At 39.1% G+C, this 21,407-nt stretch overlaps 1 protein-coding gene across 33 annotated transcripts in view; it reads left to right on the plus strand.

The window, feature by feature from the left end:
- LOC144316322 (uncharacterized) overlaps window positions 1-21,407 on the plus strand; it is a 197,132-nt gene that overhangs the window by 37,013 nt on the left and 138,712 nt on the right. The window contains exon 5 of one of the 33 annotated variants that reach the window (XR_013382194.1): window positions 1,776-1,981. The exons of the other annotated variants lie outside the window; for them this stretch is intronic. The gene's annotated coding sequence lies outside the window, so the exon portion shown is untranslated. Of the gene's footprint in view, window positions 1-1,775; window positions 1,982-21,407 lie in introns of those variants that run through there. 33 annotated transcript variants of the gene reach the window in all.

The raw sequence follows: 21,407 nt of genomic DNA on the forward strand, positions 1-21,407 counted from the left end.
CTGTTTACTCTCTGATTAGTTACAACATACAGACAGCCTTCAGAAATGGAGACTTGTCAACTAAAAGAAAAGGTGGGTCTGAAACTTCTGCTAGCACCCAATTCTCTCCCACTTAGCTGCGGAAGGACCTCTAATTTAATCATGGAGTAATAGATGATTGATATGACTGTACCCTGATTAAAAAAGGTTTCATTTTACTTGTGCATGGTACATGGAATTAGTTAAGGGTTGCATAGGAAAAGAAGTGATGGGCTATTGTTCACATTAAATTATAATGACAGCCTTCCTAACCACTGTGTATTTATTATGTAAGAAAAGAAAATGTCTAGTAAAATTCTGTATAGGTTAATAACACCTTCATAATATACTCCTTCTTTTCTATTGACTTGAATAGCCCTCCTACTGACTTTTAATGGATTATTAGAGTTAATTACATCAATTGCAATATAATTGATTCTTAAATACTATGTAGAAACCTCATACAATTATGGAAAAACAAAAGTTATCTAGACATCTCAGATCAAAAAAGATTTGGAATTCCTGCACATTTAATTTCTGATAATCACTAGTCAGTTTGGACATTAAGATTGCATGGTGTCCTGTTTTCCCTTTGCTAGGTTTTGACAGAATTGATAGTTTTAAAACATTTAACTCAATATGCATGGAAATATAAGATTAAAGCTGTGAATGCAATTTTTTTCTAAAAAAAAAAAAAAGATCACTTCATGGCTTAAAAGCTGAAATGTGTTACCTGCCTAACATTGACAGAAACAAACTCAAGGGAAAATCAAAAGTGGATTTGATGTTGAGTTTTAGAAATCTCTTCTCCACGGGTGTAAAGATTCCTGTGGATCTTAGGGTTTGTTACCTGAGGGCTTTAAAATATGACAGGGGGATGAATTGTGCCTAAAGGGGCAAAAAACCCAAATTCCTTGCATTTTATTACCTAGTCACAGGCTATGTATTCTAATGTCAAAACCACTGGTTGAAAAGTGAAATATCATTAATATCTGCTATTTGATGTCATATATATCAAAAGACGTTCCTGTAATAGAGTTGTATGAATGTAACCTTTTCATTTTTAACTGATTTGGGGAAAGTAGTTTGTGGGTATTGACACAGTTATCAATGTGAGTTTTCTAAAAGACTCTGCTGCTTCACTGATACAGATTTCTAGATCATTCTAAAATGGTCAACAAAGAAATGTGTCAAAGCTTGATGCAGTGGGAAGGTCACTGGAATGGGAATCAGCAAACCTGATGTTTTCTGTTACTATTTAGCTTGATAATTTAACCTGAGTGGGCCTTAAAGTTCTCTTCCATAAGATGAGAGAGTGAGCAAGCCTCTAGGCTTTCCCTACTGTGAACTCTCTTGCCTTTGAACTCTTGGTAATCTTATTTTCTATAGTAATTCATTTGATTCTTAACATAAGCTAACTTATATCAATATGTATATTGTACAAATCAATATGCCCTATATATATATGGATATATGTCTCATCTGGTTAACTAGGTTATGCATTTCCAAGGACAGGGACCATGCCATATGTCATCTCTGTGTGCTTATCTTATAACATTTACTATGGTATCCTAGTAGAGAATGGCTACTGTTTGGTTGGCTGAGCGGCCAGTCAAAAGGAAGTATTTCCATTTTCCCCTGAAATTCTTGATATAAAAAGAATAATAACAAAATATCCTACTCATTATAATAGTTTAATTTTCAAAACTGTTGTAAAGTTTTATTTTATGAAATTTTCTGCTTTATTTTTTTAAAAGATTTTATTTATGTATTCATGAGAGACACCGAGAGAAAGGCAGAGACACAGGTGGAGGGAGAAGCAGGCTCCACACAGGGAGCCCCATGCGGGACCCAATCCCAGGACCCCAGGATTGCGCCCCAGGCCGAAGGCAGGTGCCAAACCGCTGAGCCACCCAGGGATTTCCAAATTTTGTGCTTTAAATCAGATGAATTTAAGATGTAAAATTTGATTTGCTGTTTTAAAAAATAAATTGCAATGCAATTCCAGTAATGGAACTTGAGCAGTCTATTCTAAAGTTCATCTGAAAGAGCAACGCATGACAATAGCTATGAAAAACAAACAAAAAATTTAAATGAGTGAGGACTTGCCCTGTAGTGGTGGTCAGAAGGAACTATTCATCTTAAGCAGTATACAGTTGTGATATAGTCCATGCACAAGTGTCATGATAGAGAAATCAAATAGTCAAAAAGATTACAATCCTAAGAATATAAGAGAGTTTAACAGATAATATGGAGGGATTTTGAATCAGTGGCTGAAGAGCGGACTGCTCAATAAATGGTGTTGGGACAACTGGCTCTCCATCTGGACTCCTACCATACACAAAAGTAAATTCCAGATGGAATAAAGCTCTAAACATAAAAATCAAATCTATACAAGTATTGGAAGAAAATATGAATGAACCTTTTTTCTTAAAAAAAAATCATCTTGGGTCAGACATTCTTTGTAAACAAGATGAGAAACCCAGGAGTCATTAAAGAAAACCTCACAGAGTTGACTTTATAAAAAAAAAAAAAGTAATAAAGTTAAAAGAGAAATGACAGATTGGGACAAAACACTCGAATCATACATTACAGAATAAAGGGTGTTACAGTCCATTATTTAAAGAGTGCTCCCAAGTTAATGAGAAAAATAAATAACATACTTGAAAATGGCAAAAGATAAAATAAGCAATTCTCAGGCGAAATTGCAAGTGGCTAGCAAATGGCTGAAAAATATGTTCAACCTCATTAGTTGTAAAAAAAAAAAGTACAATAAAAGGACATGAGCTGTCTTTTTTTTTTAACCTATCAGATTGGCAAAAAACTAAGGGACCTGATTTGCTATATCAGTTAAAATGAATGAATATACCATATAGGCCATGAAGGAGAGATGTCAGTAATATGTTGGTAGGTTAAAGAAGCAAGTTGTAGAAAATTGTACATTATATTATGTTACTTTCATAAAACTTCTTAAAAAACAAATTTAAGTAGAATTTATGTTAATAATTAATTATTTATGCATTACAAATACCCAACATTATCTTATATAGTAGCTATCTTTTGGAATAGCACTACAATGAGAGTAAGCATACATCTGTAATCTTTGGATTACTTTTTGGCTGGAAAACATTCCTTTTATTATGCTTTATTTAACACTCATCAGGCTGAATAACTGATCCTTAAGAGACAGTTACAAGTCATTAGTTCAGGGGTGTAATTGAATTGAGTATTTTATTAATACAGAGCAGTATTTTATGGCATTTCAGTCAGCTCTGATTAAATTCTTCAAATCAATCCTGTTGAATTGGGTCATTGAAAGAGGGTTCTGGCCCTAACCCATGGCTGGGGTTAGGATCTGGTCAGGACTCCTTTAATCTTTAGGTTCTTGGGTTTTGTGCAAGGACTGAGGTAGAACTGCGTCCTCTGTCAGCTGTGATTATCCTGTGTGACATCCAAGGACACTCCCCATCTGCCCCAGGAACATCCAGAGTGTTAACTAAATCACAATACCCTGGAACCCAGGCCATCAGCACTGTTGAACAAGTCAATGTAAATAAAGTCTTGTGATTAGTTTGAACTTGCTTTCAAGTTGTTTGTTAGCAAGGAGTTAACAAGTTCAGACCTTTGGCCATCTGGGTCTTTAAGGAAAGCTTTTTTCCCCATTCCAATGACTTCCTGTTCATGGGAAAATTAGAGGAAATGAACCTCTAACAGGAGGATGAACCCACCCTTTTCCAGTCGTGTGGCTTAATTTGTCAGGTGTAATATTGGCACCTGGTGGCTTGTATTGGCTTCCTGCCCACCCTTGCTGGGGAAGTATCCACATACTTGCAATAGGCGGTAGAAGACTTCAAAGCCATTTGTAAGAGAAAGGATATTGTCATTAAAGAACTTAATGGTGAATACTCCCATTTAGTGATGTCAAGATAAAAGGAAAATTTTAAAAACACATTATCTAGAATTTTTTTCTGATGTATCATATGACCTGTTAAAACAAAGTAATGTAGTTGATTTAGTAACAATACATTTTTAAGGATATGTATTTATTGACTGAGTGTTTAGCTTTCTTGCTTTTGAGAAATTAACAAAGGTGTCAATTATTTATAAGAAGATAATGAATTGCTTCTTTAAGGATATAATTCTCTTTGCTCAAATTCACCTTTAAATAGGTACTCTATTTGTGTTTACTAATGGAATTGTTTCTTTTGAGTCAAAAGGGAAGAACTACAACAATATCAAGTGGATCTGGTAAATGAAAAAGAATGATATGGGTTTTCAGAATTCATTAGGAATTTTGGATGGGTATAGCTGATTCAGTTCCATACCTCTCAATTTTCAGCTAGAAATAATTACTGCCTTTTGAACAATGGTATACTTAATTGTCCAGCAATTCAAGGTAAATTTATCTATGAAAGGGGATTAACCAAACTATAATCAGTGGTCATTAAACCATAATAAATTCTACATAACAAAGGAACTTATTTTAGTTTTTTTAATTAATGTAAACTATATTAGCTTAGTAGATCTAAAACTCCCATGGCAGAGTCAACATTCATAGATATGGACGACAATAATGGTTAATCCCCGTAAAGCATATGTTCATGGTGTCCTCATTGCAAACCTTAATCAGTAATTATCATCAAATGATTAACAAGTTTTTAGTGGCCTGACACAGTATCAAAAAAAGTTTTATAAATTATTAATTGAATAGATATTTGTTGAATATTTAGTCTTTGGAAAAGTGTAGAATTGGATTTGCTCTGGCAGAAGGGCAACACTAAGGACACATTACCAAGCCCCCTCAACCCTAAGCGTTGATGGCAACTTTCCACAGATCTTACCCTCTTTTACAATCTCCCTGGCTGGCAAACCTGAATGACATGAGCAATTAGAAATAATATGTTTTGTGATATAAACTGTAAAGGGGCTGGGGGTCCAGAAAGAGATCAATGTTGATTGAATAACCTTTGAGGAAGAGGTTAGTTTGCTAAATCTTAAGGATGAATAATGTTTAGATAACCAAATAGGAAAACAGTGGACATTTTAAATGAGTGGGGGCTAGGGATGAATGAGTAGGTCCTTTGAGCAAGTAAGGGCAGAGGACTCCAGCACTGGTTCCAGGTTCCTGTGTGGAAATAAGGGAGATGGGATTGGCAGCAATAATATGAAAGTTCTTGTAAGCTCAGCAGAGGAATTTGGGTTTTGAAGTATGAGATGGGGGTGGGGTAATGTGATTTGAATAGTAATTTAGGAAGATTTTTCTGGCAGTTATTTACAAGATGACTATAGCAGGGGACAGGCTGTCAGGAGGGAAGATTCGTAAGGGACTCTTGTGAGAGAGAGAGTTACAGGACAACTCCAGTTGGTGATGGTGGAAATGGAGAGAGAAACCAACTCAAGAGACATTTTGAAGGAGGGAAAGATGGGACAAGGTGGCATTGAACATTGATTATCTATATGGTTAAAGATAATCCCATAATTTCTACCCTAGAAGGCTGGATAATTGATAACACCACTGATCTCTGGAAGGAAAATGATGACTTCAATTTTTAGACAGATTATATCTGGGATTGATTGGGATGTTCCATAGAACCATCCTATAGGCAATTACAAACATGGGACTCACTCCCCAAGTATCTAATTATTAATGTCTTTCTGTGCATATCAAGACCAGCTCAGGCCTTTTCCATATGATGTTTTTCAAGAACTCCAATATACACTCTTCTTTCTCTTTGTCAAACTCCTATAGCATTTGCAGCATGCACTATTTGTGAAGCACTCGATCATACACATATCTGTGTTCTTGTTTAATCAGGTCAAACATGAATACCTATCTTGTTTTGTCAGTAAAACTATAAATGCCTGGAGGGTAAGGATCAATGTTCCTCTTGCATCAGTTAGGAATTATATTGTACTGCTAAGAACAGAAGCTCCCAAACAGTGGCTTTAAAAAAATTAAGAGTTTGATTTTGCTCCTATATAAGAAGTATAAAGGCACGTAATCCCTTTTTAATAAAGATTTTATTTATTTATTCATGAGAGACACACAGAGAGATGCAAACACACAGGCAGAGGGAGAGGCAGGCTCCATGCAGGGAGCCTGATGTGGGACTCGATCCCAGGACCCTGGGATCACAACCTGAACCAGAGACAGACGCTCAACCACTGAGCCACCCAGGTGACCCTGAAGGCAGGTAATCCTAAAGTGATTTGGCAAATCTTGATAAAAACAAAGACCCAGCCTCCTCCTACCTTTCCACTGAGCCATCTTAGCATGGATTTGTCACTTCAGAATCACAAGCTGGCTGATCCTTTTCAAGTAAGGCATCAGTGTGCTGACAGGCAGAAGGGGAAAGGCAAAGAGCATATGGACTTTCCAACCTAATCAGCCCTCCTTTTTTTTTTTAAAGATTTTTTATTTATTTATTAGAGAGAGGGAGAGGGAGAGGGAGAGAGAGAGAGAGAGAGAGAGAGAGAGAGAGAGAAAGAAACAGGCAGAGGGAGAAGCAGGCTCCATGCAGGGAGCCCGACGTGGAAATTGATCCGAGGTCTCCAGGATCACAACCTGGGCCGAAGGCAGCGCTAAACTGCTAAGCCACCTGCGCTGCCCATCGTGTGTGTGTGTGTGTGTGTGTGTGTGTGTGTGTAGTGGTTTGCATTCTTGCAAAACATTTATTTTTTTATTTTTTTAAATTTTTTTTATTGGAGTTCAATTTGCCAACATATAGCATAACACCCAGTGCTCATCCCACCAAGTACCCCCCTCAGTGACCATCATCCAGTCACCCCAACCCCCCACCCACCTCCCCTTCCACCACCCCCTTGTGCATTTCCCAGAGTTAGGTGTCTCTCATGTTTTGTCACCCTCACTGATATTTTCACTCCTTTCCCTGTATTCCCTTTCACTAATTTTTATATTCCCCAAATAAATGAGACCATATAATGTTTGTTCTTTTCTGATTGACTTATTTCACTCAGCATAATACCCTCCAGGTCCATCCACGTCGAAGCAAATGGTGGATATTTGTTGTTTCTACTGGCTGAGTAATATTCCATTGTATACATAGACCACATCTTCTTTATCCATTCATCTTTCGATGGACACTGAGGCTCCTTCCACAGTTTGGCTATCGTGGACATTGCTGCTAGAAACATCGGGGTGCAGGTGTCCTGCTGTTTCACTGCATCTGTATCTTTGGGGTAAATCCCCAGCAGTGCAATTGCTGGGTCATAGGGTAGTTCTATTTTTAATTCTTTGAGGAACCTCCACACAGTTTTCCAGAGGGGCTGCACCAGTTCACATTCCCACCAACAGTGCAAGAGGGTTCCTCTTTCTCCACATCCTCTCCAACATTTGATGTTTCCTTCCTGTCTTGTTAATTTTCCCCATTCTCACTGGTGTGAGGTGGTATCTCATTGTGGTTTTGATTTGTATTTCCCTGATGGCCAGTGATGTAGAGCATTTTCTCATGTGCCTGTTGGCCATGTCTATGTCTTCCTCTTTGAGATTTCTCTTCATGTCTTTTGCCCATTTCATGACTGGATTGTTTGGGATTGTTTGTTTCTTTGCTGTTGAGTTTAATAAGTTCTTTATAGATCTTGGATACTAGCCCTTTATCCAATAGGTCATTTGCAAATATCTTCTCCCATTCTGTAGGTTGTCTTTTAGTTTTGTTGACTGTTTCTTTTGCTGTGCAGAAGCTTTATATCTTGATTAAGTTCCAATAATTCATTTTTGCTTTTGTTTCCCTTGCTTTCATAGATGTATCTTGCAAGAAGTTACTGTGGCCAAGTTCAAAAAGGGTGTTGCCTGTGTTCTCCTCTAGGATTTTGATGAAATCTTGTCTCACATTTAGATCTTTCATCCATTTTGAGTTTATCTTTGTGTCTGGTGCAAGAGAGTGGTCTAGTTTCATTCTTCTGCATGTGGATGTCCAATTTTCCCAGCACCATCTATTGAAGAGACTGTCTTTCTTCCAGTGGATAGTCTTTCCTGCTTTGTCGAATATTAGTTGACCATAAAGTTGAGGGTCCACTTCTGGATTCTCTCTTCTGTTCCATTGATTTATGTGTTTGTTTTTGTGCCAGTACCACACTGTCTTGATGACCACAGCTTTGTAGTACAACCTGAAATCTGGCATTGTGATGCCCCCAGCTATGGTTTTCTTTTTTAATATTCCCCTGGCTATTTGGCTTCTTTTCTGATTCCACACAAATCTTAAGATGATTTGTTCCAACTCTCTGAAGAAAGCCCATGGTATTTTGATAGGGATTGTATTAAATGTGTAAATTGCCCTGGGTAACATTGACATTTTCACAATATTAATTCGTCCAATCCATGAGCATGGAATATTTTTCCATCTCTTTGTGTCTTCCTCAATTTCTTTCAGAAGTGTTCTATAGTTTTTAGGGTATAGATCCTTTACCTCTTTGGTTAGGTTTATTCCTAGGTATCTTATGCTTTTGGGTGCAATTGTAAATGGCATTGACTCCTTAATTTCTCTTTCTTCAGTCTCATTGTTAGTGTATAGAAATGCCACTGATTTCTGGATATTGATTTTCTATCCTGCCACACTGCCAAATTGCTGTATGAGTTCTAGCAATCTTGGGGTGGCGTCTTTTGGATTTATGCACAGTATCACGTCATCTGCGAAGAGGGAGAGTTTGACTTCTTCTTTGCCAATTTGAATGCCTTTTATTTCTTTTTGTTGTCTGATTGCTGAGGCTAGGATTTCTAGTACTATGTTGAATAGTAGTGGTGAGAGTGGACATCCCTGTCATGTTTCTGATCTTAGGGGAAAGGATCCCAGTGCTTCCCCATTGAGAATGATATTTGCTGTGGGCTTTTCATAGATGGCTTTTAAGATCATCAGCCCTACTTTTAATGTGGTTCCCCGGATGCTCCAAGCCATTGTACTGCTTATATTTTGTTAGTCAACAGTTAGATATATAGCCATTCCTGTTTGCAAGTAATGCTACAAATACTGTTGTTTTTTTTCTTTTAGGTGAACATATTGCTTTCTCCAACAAAATCTGGGTTATTTTAATGAACAGAAGGGCTATTGACAACTTGTAGGCAACTAATTTTGTTTTCTGTCTTTGTCTGTCTGTCTGCCTGCTTTTCTCTTCCATTCTGTCTCTATCATTCTATTTAAAATTTTGTTCAGACACACAGATGCACACATAAATGGAGGGAGAAAGATTATGCTCTATGTCTATATCTTTCTTTATATGTATTGGAACAATACAAATAAATGTATCTATATATAATAAATGTGCATATGTATATGCGTATACACACAGAGGCACATTTCATTTTATTGTGCTTTGGAGATATTGCATTTTTTACAAATTGAAAGTTTTTAGCAACTCCGTGTCAAAGAAGGCTACTGGCATCATTTTTCCAACAACATTTGTTGGCTTCATATCTCTGTGTCACATTTTTTTAAAAGATTTATTTATTTATTCATGAGAGACACACAGAGAGAGGCAGAGATGTAGACAAAGAGAGAAGCAGGCTCTGTGCAGGGAGCCTAATGCAGGACTCAATCCCAGAACCCCAGGATTACGACTTGAGCTGAAGGCAGATAGATGCTCAACCACTGAGCCACCCAGATGCCCTCTGAGTCACATTTTGGCAATTCTTGCAATAGGTCAAAATTGTTCATTATTATTATATTTGATATGGTGATTTGTGACTAGTGATCTTTAGTGTTACTATTCTAAGTATTTTGGGGCACCAGGAAACATGCCCATGTAAGTCAGTGAACTTGAGAAAAGTGTTTGTCTTCTGACTGCTCCACCAATTGGCTGTTCCTCATATCTCTCTCCTCTTGGGTCTGTTCCCTAGGACACAACAATACTGAAAATAGGCCAGTTAATAACCCTACAATGACCTCTAAGTGTTTAAATGAAAGGAAGAGTCACATATCTCTCACCTTAAATCAAAAGCTAGAAATGATTAAGCTCAGAGAAAAGCATGTCAAAAGCCGAGAACAGTCAAAAGCTAGGGCTCTTGTGATGGTTAGCCAAGTTGTGAATGTGAAGGAAAAGGTCTTGGAGGAAATTAAAAGTGCTGCTCCAGTGAACACATGAATGAGAAGAAAGGGAAACAGCCTTATTGCTGATATGGAGAAAGTTCTAGTGGTCTGGAATGAAGATAAACCAGCCACAACCTTCCGTTAAGCCAAAGTCCCATCCAGGCCCTAACTTTCTTCGGTCCCACTCAGGCTGAGAGAGGTGAGGAAGCTTCAGAGGAAAAGTCTGAAGCTAGCAGAGATTGGTTCACGAGGTTTAAGGAGAGAAGCCATCTCCATGAAGTCAAAGTCCAGGGTGAAGTGACAAGTGCTGATGTAGAAGCTGCAAGAAGTCATTGAGAAGATCTAGTTAAGAGAATTCTTAAAGGTGGCCACGCTAAACAACAGATATTCAGTGTAGATGAAGAAGATGGAAGAAGTTGCCATCGCAGCTTTTACAGCTAGAGACAAGTCAGTGTCTGGCTTCAAAGCTTCAAAGGACAGGCTGACTCTCTTTGTTAGGAACTAATGCAGCTGATGGCTTTTTATTAAAGCCAATGTTTACTTACCATTCTAAAAATCCTGGGGCCCTTAAGAGTGATGCTAAACTGACTCTGCCCATGCTCTGGAAATCAAACAAATCCTGAGTGACGGTATATCTGTTTACAACATGGTTTACTGAATATTTTAAGTCCACTGTTGAGATCCACTGCTCAGGAAAAGATTCCTTTTAAAATATTACTGCTCATTGACAATGCACTTGCTCACCCAAGAGCTTTGATGGAGATGTACAACAAGATTAATGTTGTTTTCATGCCTGCTAACACAACATTTATTCTGCAGCCCATGGATCAAGGAGTTATTTGGACTTTCAAGTCTTATTATTCAAGAAATGCATTCTGTAAGGCTAGAGCTTCCATAGATAGCGATTCCTCTGATGGATCTGGGCAAAGTAAATTGAAAACCTTCTATACTTATTGGATCATATGGTATTTCTATTTTTAAGTTTTAGAGGAATTCTTCCATTCTGTTTTCCACAGTCAGTGGCTGCACTAATTTACATTCCCACCAACCGTGCGTGTCCCTTTTTCTCCACGTTCTTGTTATTTTTTTGTCTTTTTGATTTTAGCCATTCTGACAGGTGTGAGGTGATGGTTGAGGGGAGTAGGAGATACAGGCTTCCAATTATGGAATAAATAAGTCATGGGAATAAAAAGCACAGTACAGGGAATATAGTCAATGATATGTGATATAAATATACTTGTGGTGAGCATTCTATAGAGATACAGAATAATGCACTGTGCTGCACATCTAAAATTTTTTTAAAAGATTTTATTTATTTATTCATGATAGACAGAGAGAGAGAGGCAGAGACACAGGCAGAGGGAGAAGCAGGCTCCACGCCGGGAGCCCAACACGGGACTCGATCCCGGGACTCCAGGATCACACCCTGGGCCAAAGGCAGGCGCTAAACCACTGAGCCACCCAGGGATCCCCCTGCACATCTAAAATTAATGTAACATCGTATGTCAACTATACTCAGATAAAAAATTTAAAAAAATATTAAATATCAGAAAAAATATATAAAAATATGAAAACCTTCTGGAGAGGATTCACCAATCTAGGTGCCATTAAGAACATTAATGATTCACGGGAAGAGGTAAATATATCAACATGAACTGGAGTTTGGAAGAAGTTGACTCCAACCTTCATGGATGACCTGAGGGGTTCTAGACTTTAGTAGAGGAAGTAACTGTGCATGTGGTAGAAATAGCAAGAGAACTAGCATGAGAAGTAGAGCTGAAGATGGGACTGAATTGCTGTGATCTGGTGATAAACTTTTAGTGGATGAGGAGCTGATTATTATGGAGGAGGAAAGAAAGTCGTTTCTTGATGGAATCTACTCCTGGTGAAGATGCTGTGAAGATTGTTGAAATGACAACCCAGGATTTAGAGTATTGCATAAAATTAGTTGATAAAGCCACAGCAGGGTTTGAGAGGATTGACTTCAATTTTGAAAGAAGTTCTTCTGTGGGTAAAATGCTGTCAAACAGCAGCACATGTTACAGAGAAATTATTCATGAAAGGAAGAGTCAATCAATGCAGCAAGCTCCATTGTTGTCTTGTTTTAAGAAATTGCCACAGCTGCCCTGACCTTCAGAAACCATTAGTCAGCAGCCATCAACACTGAAGCAGGACTCTCCACCAGCAAAGATTATAACTTAGTACTGTTTAGCAATAAAGTATTTTTAAAGGTATGTATATCGGGTTTTTTTTAGACATAACACTATAACACACTTAATAGACTAGAATGAAGTGCAAACATAACTCTTATATGTACTGGCAAAACAAAAAAAATAATTTGACTTGTTTTGTTGTGATATTTGCTTTATTGCAGTAGTCCAGAGCCAAACCCGCAATATCTCTGAGGTGTGCCTGTTACATAGATCGATAGAGAGATTTGCTATATCTATCTCTATTTGAACATTCATACGTACACATTGTTAAAACTGTGCAAAATTGAATAGAAGTTACAATAAAAATAATCTGATATGTTAAATATGATGCTAATTACCATGCCTGTCGTAGTTACATACAAGTGGAGGTATTTTTATCTACTTATTGGTGTTATTTGTACAATAGTAAATTAAGTTATTTTCTGTTGTATGGCAGCTTTGATTAGTTTTGTTGTGCCTGTCAACAACATCACTGTTGATAAGAATGTCTCACCGACCATAGCCTCCCATTTCTTAGAAGTTAAATGTACTGATTTAGTAATGGCCCAGGGTTTAGTTTCTGCATTCTTATCTTTCCGCTTTTTTCTCTTCCACTTCTGTGATTTAACCAGTAGTTTTCAAACTGTGCAACATGTTTTTGAATCTTGTAAGTATCATCAGCACATAGGAAAAGATGAAGATTACACCAGATAACCTAAGAAGAAATCGGTGATAATTCCACACAGTTGTGGGCATCCTGGCAATGTCATAGAACCTATGGAAGTCTCCCCAAATTTTGGGTCTTCCAGTTGTCATAGCTCCTACTGTGTCACTCTTCACCACCCTGACTGTGCTCTCTTATATACTCCCAAGGCAATGACTTGATCATTTTATGAGCAGAGCTCTGACTAGGACTCAGGTCACAATTTCAGGTTCAAAGCTCTTTCTACTATGTTGTCCGTGACAACAGTAAAACAACGATGGCAATTTATGTTTTTGTAGAACTGTACAGAGTGCCTCACCAATCATGCATGGTAGACAGAGCAAATACTATTGATCACTTTTAGATAAGGATGCACTGTACAAAAATCATGACCAGTGGTGGATGATCGGTAATTGGGAGGCTGTCTCATACTCATTGGTCATTGGAGGAGCTTCCCCTCTCTGACTCAACTGGCAGCCATTAACCAGGCTAACAGATCAGAATGCCCCAACCTGAATCCCTTGTATTCATCAGTTGGGATAAGGTGACATTTACTTACAGTGCCTTTTCCTAGCCACTTTCCCTATTTCCCTAGTCTTAGCTAGAGTAATTTTGTCTTGGTGGTGAAACAGCCAAATCAATAAGAAAAATAAAAATCCACTGTCCCCTCTTGTTACACATCATTGCTTTCAATATGGCACTTGAGATTTTAATTTTCTAAGACAACATTATCACTTAGGGTTTCGGCATCTCTTAATCTGCTGACTGATGGAGTGTGTGGCAGGCATTTTCACACCAGGACCATATGGGATATAATTACCTAAGCATTACAAAGGAGATAGATATAGGAGCAGTTGTGCATCTATTATGGGGACGACAACGCTTAGGATAAGAAGAGTGGTAGCTTAGATCGATGGCAGTGAAATAGTTAAAGGCAATCAGTATTAATTGAAACTCCCTTGTTTCCTTGTTTGTTTTCTTTTGAAACCTTAAAGTTATCCAAATGGAGTGTTAATTTAAAAAAAAACTGTTTTCTTGGGAGAAGACAATATTTTGAAATGTTTTTAATTTATGAGAGCCCGTTCCCTTCAGTCTCCCATTGCTGCACGAGGTTGAACAAATGTTAGCTGCAACTAATTAATTAAGTTTGCAGAAAGTAGCAGCAGGGGATTGGAAACTTGAAGTGGAAGTGAGCTTTTTGACTGTAAACATGTTGCCTGCCTAAGAGACAGTATCTGGACTGAGTGGTTGTTGAGTTATCCAAAGAAATGCAGTATCTCTGGGAAATTCAGGCTTGGCAAAGAGCAGCAAAGAACATTGGCTCTTACTGGTAAATCCATTCACTTCTGTCCTGGGTTCATCTCATGTGTTTTGCTGGGTTCTGGCCACACAGCATGACTATGCCATCCTCTCGGCGATGAAGGTGGCCCCACAGGACTTGTCCTCAGAAGAAAAGGAACTAATATTTGTGAGTACTTTTTCTCTGCCAGGCTCTTTATATATATTCTTTCCTTTCTTTCTGGAAAGCTGATCTAACTCTCTCATTTGACAGATAAGAAAAGTAAGATCAGAATTGAAGAACTCACTTGGGATCAGTTTATAGGCAATGAAACTGGGATTCGAACCCAGACTAAGCTGATGCTGGAGCTTTTTCACTGCCAGGATGCTCCACTGCAGGATAGGGTAGGCAAGGGCTGCAGGGAGCCCTAGCAGTCTCTTGCCTGGCTTCCCTTATGGCCGAGGGAAATGTAACTCAGGGGAAAGACATGGGGCCATGGAATGTGGAAGGGTGATTGTCTGACCTGAAGGTGATCTGTAGATCACACCGAAAAATACTGAGTTAGATTCCTGAGCAAGATTCCATGAACTTGGGTCCTCGTGGCCTTCAGATTACATTGAGCTAGTCACCTTCCTTCCCTCAAGAATTTGAACTCAGACATCATTTCGGAAAAGGTGAAGGGATTAAAGCTGAAAAGTGATGATACAGAGAGAGGGGCCATGGTGGTCATAATGGATTCTGAGAGATTTGAGCTTAGGATGGATTGGAATGAACATGATGAATCTACAGAAAGGGTTTTGTTTTTAATTAAAAACTCCATGCCCATCCTGGGGCTTGAACTCATGACCCTGAGATCAATAGTTGCTTGCTCTGCTAACTGAGCCAGCCAGGCACCCCTATAGGGAGCTTTTTGTAGAGAGGAGGCAAGAGCAGAGGCAGAGAGACAAGAAGGGACAAAACAAATTGACGTAGAGTCAACTCCCAGTCTTTGGAGCTGCTTCAGTTCCCAGGGTCTTCATGTTCCAATCATGATGCAAGGCATGGTGATCTCACCATTACCAGCCTACCTCTTCAATTTCATCATTTTGCTCTTTGAACTGCCAACACGGGGCACTATGACTATATAGATTAGAGACTTGTAGGAGAAATTTGTTAGAAATGCAATAGACCAATTCAGCATGATGAAAAATTTGTGGACTATCTGAGGAGAATTGCACATGGTTTTCTCAGAGATTAAATAATACTTAAATCATCAATCTTTTATTGAGTTTTTGATGGATAGTCCTGCTAAAAATAATCAATACAAAGTAAAAATTACACTACCTGGACCTGTACTTGGCAAAATCTATTAGAGTCTAAAGCATGCCTGAAAAAAAAAAAAAAAAGGAATGTTCTTGACTAAGTTTAAACTGGCAAATTCTGAATGAGTGAAATTAAACTTGGTAGAAACTATGGTTGCAAGTGAAAACTCACAACAGCTGATGCTATGGATGATGTAATCTCATATGGACAAAAATATGGATCAAGAAATCAAATCTTGGTTGTAAATTTATGTGGAAAAATTGAACTAGGTAAAAATCATGTCAATAAATAAGAAAAATGGAAAATACTGGTAAAGCTTGCCTATTCTATATAGAAAATTATTTGTGGAATTAATTTGGGCTAATGGGAACTTCTGAGTAGTATGTTGTGGCAGGCTACTGGCTCCCACTGTAACAACTAAACAAAAATGGGATTAATTGCAAAATTATATTTTCAAAGACACTGGAGAACTAAGAAGCAAAAAGTGTTAGATAAATTGAAAACTCCAGAGGGAAGTTCCCTTCCTAGGTTAGCTGAGATTCCTGGCCATTTATTTTCCTGGGGACAATTGTACATATGGTCACAGGCTGAGGTCAGTGGGGCTTGGCCTAACAGAGGAATTCTGCAGGGCAGAAACAAACCTGCTGAGGAAGTTAACAAGCTAGGATCTAAAGGAGCACTAAATGTCTTAGTCGGTTTTCTTAAGGGACATCTGCTGAGTGCTGGAGTGGCTCAAGAGTCTGTGAGGCTAGGCTGGGAAAGCCAAGTCTTCATGCCTTAAAGCGCTTTGAAACTCGCTCCCATGATGGAAGGGCCTACAGCAAACAGTTGTCCTTGAGATTTTTGAAAACAGAGGTGGACTTTTTCTGATTGAAGCTTCAATCTGGCTCAAAGTCAGCTCAATTCCTCATTGGATGGAGGTGATCAGTTCCTCTCCCCATCTGCCTTTCAGAGGAATGCACAAACCCTCTGGGAGAAATAACAAAGACTTCAGTCTCTCAGGCTTTTTACACGTGATGCTGCCTATACAGTAAAATATTACGAGGCAGGTGAAGAAGCAGAAAAACAGGACTAGCAATTAAGAGAAAAGCAAGGAATAGAATTTAAACCCCAATAGATGATCCAGATATAGGAGTTCATTCAAAGGTTTTAAAATAGTGAATATATATATGCTAAAGAAAATGGAGGAAGTGATGTATGAAAGAGGTGAAAAGATGGGAGAAGAGCAAATGAGAGTTTGTATATAAAGGAATCAACCAGATGTTCTATAACCTAAAAATATTATGTCTGACACTAAGACTTCGCTGGGTGAGTCTAATAGCCAAGAGACAGCAGAAGACAGGATTGGTGTACTCAAAGGCAGGCCCCAAGATAATACCTTAACTTAATCACAAGAAAAAAAATGAAAATACTGAACAGAAGAGATAGATTAGTCATAGTGAAATATTTTCATACATATATAAATTGGTCCCAGGAGGGTAAGAGAGCGACAACGAGGAGAAATATTTGAAAAGATCATTGTCAAGTATTTTCCAAAAACTGGCAAAACACAGAAACCTATAGATTCAAGAGGCTCGGCAAACTCCAAGCAGGATAAAGTCCCCTACCTTTAGATACGCCATGGTGAGGATGGCAAACCAGAGATACACAGAACCCATGGAGTTTGCTCTAGAAAATAGCCTCTCAATGAAAATTCACTGATGTTGGTATTTCTTTGATTAAAATGTTTACATTTACAGATACAAAAGCAACATGGTCCTGTAGTCAGAATTGGAGGAGTAAGACTAAACGAAAACGAAAGGCAGGGTTAAGGAATTATCTTTTTCCTGGTATGAGTGAGTTTGTTCCTTGCAATCAAAGAGCCTGACTGAAATCCTTCTCTGAACATTTCTGCTTTACCAAGCCTCTTCTTCCCTTACATGATCATTTTAGCATTTTGGCTGCAGGCAGGGTTTTCAGTTTTGCTTTTTTGCTTAGTTGGCTCTCCTGAATCCTGGAATTCCTAGATTTTCAAAGTGGCATTTCTCTTGCTGTTGCTGTTTCACTGAGTGAGTGAGCAGCCTGGAGTGTTCTGGTGAGAGAACCGTCTTAGTCCCTGACCCTGAAAAGCAGTGTCCAGTAGTCAATCACTTTTGCCTTTGGGGTCTGTTTACTGTGGTTGGAGCAGACAAGCAGGAAGGAACAGTACAATGGATTGTACTTACTATTCTGGGTTTGCTCAAGTGATTTAAAAACTTTTTTTTAAAGATTTCATTCATTTATTTGACACAGACAGAGAGAGACCACAAGCAGGAGGAGCAGCAAGCAGAGGGAGAGGGACAAGCACACTCCCCCACTGAGTAGAGAGCCCAACATGGGGCTCAGTCCCAGGACCCTGGGATCATGACCTGAGACGAAGGCAAATGCTTAACCGACTGAGCCACCCAGGTGCTCCCTAAGGTGATTTTTAAAAACAGATACTACGTAAATATTACAAAACAAATACCCCTAACTTAGAGGCAGGTGGATAGGGGGAGCATACTTAAAACATCTGGAGAGAGATGGAGATCAACCAGTGTCCTATCTTCTGGTGCAGATGAAGAGATAGATGTGTCTTATGAATAATTGTCAGTGTTGACATATTTCCAGTTATGCCTTGCTGTAGGTCTTAAGGTGCCTTGCTTGCCTGCTTTCTTTTCCCTGTCCGGTCCTTTAGCTGATATTAGACAAAACTGGTACTAGATCGAGATCCTCATGACATAGCAAGTGCAGTCTAGAACTATGATCAGCTGCTCCAATCAAGAATCGAGTGTGCTCATATGTAGCCCTTGCACATAACCTCCCTCATTATTCCACTTCTCCCACAGATTCTGGGGGAGATTGTCAAGACTGTGGCCCTTTTATTTGGGTCCCAGATTTCCTTCCTAGCTCTTGCTATTCTCTCTCCCAAGAGATAGATCCTGGTCTGATGCTCCTGGCCGTTATCTGGGATTCATTTCCATGTACTCTGACTGTCATTCATTTGTTCATTATTTCCTTTAATGTTTTTATTGATCACTCACTATGTGTCTGCTACCCCACTAGGTGCTGAAAATGCAGTGGTGAACAAAATGGTGTAAACTTTGTTCTCAAAGTGTTTATTGTAGTGGGGAAGAAAGACATTAAATAAGTAACCAGACACATAAGTATCTGATTATACATTGTGATAAGCACTATGAAGGATGAGAACAAAATTCTGAAAGGAAATATCAAGCAGATCTAATGTAGATTGGGTTAGGGACCAGAGAAAACCTTCTGGAGTCAGCCAAGTGAAGATTATGAGGTAAAGTGCTCCAGATTGAGAAAAAGCAGGTGAGTGCCTCAGTGGTGGCACTGAGCTTGGCCTCTCTGATGGGCTTTCATAGTGGCCAGTGAGATTAGAGCAGTGGTCATCCAGCCAGGCTCTAGGAGTTTCCTGTGGCTGCCATAACTAATCCCCACAAACTTAGGGCTTCAAACAATAGAACTTATTTTCTCATAGATCTGGATGCCAGAAGTCCAAAATCAGGATCATTGAGCTGAAATCCAGGTGTCAGAAGGGCAGCATTCCTTCGAGAGGCTCTCCAAGGGATAATCCAGTCCTTACCTTTTTCAGTTTCTGATGGCTGCCAGCATTCTTGTGCTTGTGACCACATCACTCCAGTCTTCGATGCTGCAAGGCTCTAGATCTGCAAATCTCTCTGTCCCATCTTCATGTTACCTCTTCTGCTGTGTGTGTCCAATTTCCCTCTGCCTCTTTTTTTTTTTAAAGGCCACTCGTCATAGCATTTAGAGCCCACCTGAATAATATAGCGTTATCTCTTCATCTCAAGATTCTTAATCATATCTGCAAAATCCTCTTTTGGCATAGAGGGTATCATCTATGGGTTCCAGGGATTAGGACATGATACCTTTGGGGGCTGACATGCAGCCCACTACTCTAAAGTGTACTCGAATCTCTTTGGGAACTTTGAAATCTTCATTGCTTAGGCTCCACTTTAGACTAGTTTAGTCAGAATCTCTGGGTGAGGCTTAGGCATGGGTATTTTTTAAATGCTCCCCAGGTGACTCTAATGTGTAACTATGGCTGAGAGCTATGGATTAGAGTAGAACGAGGGAAGAGTGGTTAGGGTGGCAGGCAGGAAGCCATCACCGTTTGGCGAGCTCTGCTGCCCGTTAATAGGTAAGACCCCTTAGCTAGCAATGCTGTCTGAATGAAGCCCTCACTGGATGTGCCTTTTTGAAAGGTTTTGTGATTTACTTCCTAGTGGGTCTTGGTCCTGCCTCTTTCAGTTCTTCCTACTTTTGTCCATCAAGCTGACACCGAGTTTCTAGAGTGTATGACACCTGAATCAGTCCAAATTATGAAGAATATATAGAGCTAATAAACTGATGGAGATCGAATTTAGCTGGTCTCACACAAATGTAGAGTTAAGTGTGCTGGAGTTGTAAGTCCAAGTCTGGAAAGCACGTACGGACGTACATTTGTAAATTTATAAAAACCATGTCAGTCTGCACTGCAAACCAGTGTTCAAGGCAGGCCCAGGATTGGGGAAACATACTGGGAGCCTGGGCCCTCCAGAGCTTACTACTTGTTTTAGTCATAAAAGAGAATTTTTTTCAGGCACTTGGGTGGCTCAGTTGGTTAAGTGTCTGCCTTCGACTCAGGTCATGATCTTGGGATCCTGGGATCGAGCCCCACATTGGGAGCCTGCTTCTCCCTCTCCCTCTGCCTACTGCTCTCCCTGCTTATACTTGCCCTCTTTCTCTCTGTCAAATAAATAAATAAAATCTTTAAAAAAGAGGATTTTTTAATTTCTCACTGTACTCACTTATCAATAAAAATATTCATTATTTTTTCAATGAATATATTTGGGGGAAAATCAGAATTCGGCTTATGAAGATCCCCATAGCTATCACTAGCCTTGGCCCTAAGGACAAACCCAGTCTCACAAGCACATAGGCATGTCACTTGGGAGCTATGAGAAAGTCCATGTAATCTGCTGAGAATTTGCTAATCTGAGAGAAAGATCCAATTTAGGGAGTTCCTATAAAGCCTCCATAGCTATTTGCTGGTAGAGTGACATTTTCAAATGGCAGAGAGAAATTCCCAAGCCCAGCTCATTACTGGGCCACTGGGGATTAATCTGAGGGCAGCCATTTTTGCTTCTACAACCACTTAAATTGTCTCTGGGGAGGTAAAGATGCAATGATCTCACTTTGGAGGCTATGGTCTTTTCATGGTCAGATCTACTAATAGGCTTCATCCACAAGCAATGTTGGTCACGCCCGGAAAGCATGAGTTGCATTTTTAAGTACTGGGAATGTTTAACTGGAAATTCTTGGTGGACGAGTCCAAGGTCTATGTAGCATCATCCTCCTGACCCTGTGTCACACCATCTCTAGCACAGTGCCACCTTCAGTTTGTTCCTACTCGTTGGTGACAATCACCTTAACCAGAGCTGGACATCATGAAAAGATTCAATGAAAACATGGTGCTTCTTTTGGAAAGTCCATCTACCACCTTCTTCCTCCTAGCTACCCTCTCCTTGTTTCCATAACTATGTACACCAGATTATTTCATAACACTTGGTAAAGACATTAAAGTGTGTCTGTTTACTGGTGGGCTACTCTCTGGGTACTCTTTCAATTTAGGGGGACTGAGCGGTGTTGTTTTTTTTCCTGGATCCTTGGTGCTAAGCATGCTCAGTGTTCAATAAAAATATTTGAATTTCTGTTGGGCTCCCTTTCAGAGACCTTTCAAAACAATTTTTATTTAACATATCCTTCCTTTTCCCAAATGGCAGTTTTATGTCTTGTGAATATCTTGCCTTTTGTCTTGATTATCTCATCTAAGTGGAAACCTATGAGTCACA

This window comes from Canis aureus, chromosome 6 (genome assembly GCF_053574225.1).
Source record: "Canis aureus isolate CA01 chromosome 6, VMU_Caureus_v.1.0, whole genome shotgun sequence".
In the NCBI taxonomy this organism is placed as follows: Eukaryota; Metazoa; Chordata; class Mammalia; order Carnivora; family Canidae; genus Canis; species Canis aureus.